Below are 2,067 nucleotides of genomic sequence, written 5' to 3'. Positions count from 1 at the left end.
ATCTTATGAAAAATCTAAAAATGACAAAATACCCAAGGGCAATAATGCAATAGAAGATTAGACATAAAATTATGTATCAATATTACTTTTACTAATTAGAAGCACATAGAAAGAGCATGACTAATCCTATATACTATTAGTATAAGTAAATAAAGATAACAAAATAAAGATAGAGATGAAAGAACATAAATAACTCAAATATATTACATTAAAAACATAGTAAATCAAAGTAGCAATATAACATCACTTGCATATGGAATCATCCCTAACCTTCCTAGGAAGATTAGGCCATTATGCTCATGATTCTCACAAAATTCTAAGAAGAAAATATGAGAAGAAAGTGAGTGGAAATTTTGCTATAGTTTCACTACTCTCAAAATTACATACCAAATGTGAAGAAAGTGTCCCTATTTATAGATGGAGAAAAGGACTAAAAAGAAATTAAATAACAATTTGGGGATTACAAAATAAATCTGAAATATTAATAATAAAATATGATTTTGAAAAATCAAATCTTATTATTAATATTACCCTAGCTATTTTTGTGTATAGTCAAAATGCTCTTTTTCAAAAACACCAAAAAAAAAGATAAGTTTTAAGCTCAAAATAGGAGGTCCAAGGCCCAAAGAGCACACAAAATGGGCTGGTGGCAGCTGGTCCATTGACCAGTCGCAACCAATCAGAGGCGGACACCTGGCGGCTGGCTGTGCATGTGGACAAAAATGGCAGCTGGGTCTCTTTGGGCATCATTTGATCCTTGGGCGTTGAAAGGAGCAAGGCTTGAGGAGGTTTGGCTTTACATGTGGGGAAGCTTCAGTGGGCGTGAGAGTGTGAAGGGGTCCTGCTGGACAGGTGTCGGCTAGGAAGGAGGCATGGCAGATGGCAGGCTCGGCTCGGCTTGTCGGCTCAGCGGCTCGGCTCGGCGTGGCTTAGCTCGGGCTGGGAAGGGCCTTCAGATTTGGGTCTTTGGATTTAAGAGAAATTCCATTTTTCTCTTTCCTTTTTCAGATTTAATTGTTTCTTTCTTCTTCATTTCAAAGTGCCAAAATACACTTTAATTTCTACAAAATAATAATAAATTAAATCATAATCAAATATTTTCGTTTATAAAATAAATCATATTAATTCTATGAAAATACTAATTAAAACTTAATTTATTTTGACTATTAAAATCAATAAATGTGTATTTTTCACTACTAATCAGTCACGTTATTCATGCGACCATAAAACTATTAGGGTCGTGACCACCGTGTTGGGTGGTTCTAGGTAAGGTCGTTGTAGGAATGAACCATAGATTTTCTAGGACATAACTTATATTAGTCTGGTTGTCCTAGATCAATTCAAATGCCCCAAGATTGTTTTGGGTGAGTTAGAAAAACCTTTGACCTTTAGTTCCCAATAAAGATCTTGGGATCTCTATTGATCCCGTATCTAGGTCCGGAAGGAACCTCTCCAACCAGTTTTAAGAGAACCCTCGTATCTCAACCAATTTTCTTCAGTTTTGGTGCTAACTGCTTGGTTCTCGTTTTCTTTGTCACTTCCAGGTCCCTGATCATGAGTCACGGCGTGACTTTATACGCGAAAGACGTTGTCCAGGCAGGCCCTGTAGTCTTGGAGAGGTCCAAACTTCCCACTGGAAACATGTAGAAAATGGACAAGGGGAAGAATGAGTTCCAGAATTACCGGATGCTACACTAGCTGGAGAAAGCCCTTGGAGTAGAGGCGACTCCCAGGACTTTTCTACAACTGATTGGCCCGGAAGGAGGAGAAGGCCCATACTGGCGTGGGCATGTTCAGGGCTTGGAGCATAGGCCATATCAGCATGGGAGCTACTCTTCCGCTCCACAACTACTTCGCATGGTTCCTCAAGTTTGTGGGGATCTTGCCTTTCCAACATCTACCCCAGGCTTACAAATTGCTCGCAGGATGGCGTATATTCTGCATATCGGAGGAGATCCCGGCGCCCACTCCCATGGAAGTACTGTATTTCTACAAGATGAAGCTGCAACTAAACTCCAAAGACAAGACACGGGACAAATTTTATAGAAGGAAAGCCCGTGGAGTCAG

The sequence above is a fragment of the Humulus lupulus genome, chromosome 6, assembly GCF_963169125.1.
Source record: "Humulus lupulus chromosome 6, drHumLupu1.1, whole genome shotgun sequence".
Taxonomy (NCBI): domain Eukaryota; kingdom Viridiplantae; phylum Streptophyta; class Magnoliopsida; order Rosales; family Cannabaceae; genus Humulus; species Humulus lupulus.
The sequence above is the reverse complement of the archived record's forward strand: the minus strand, read 5'-3'. Positions refer to the sequence as shown.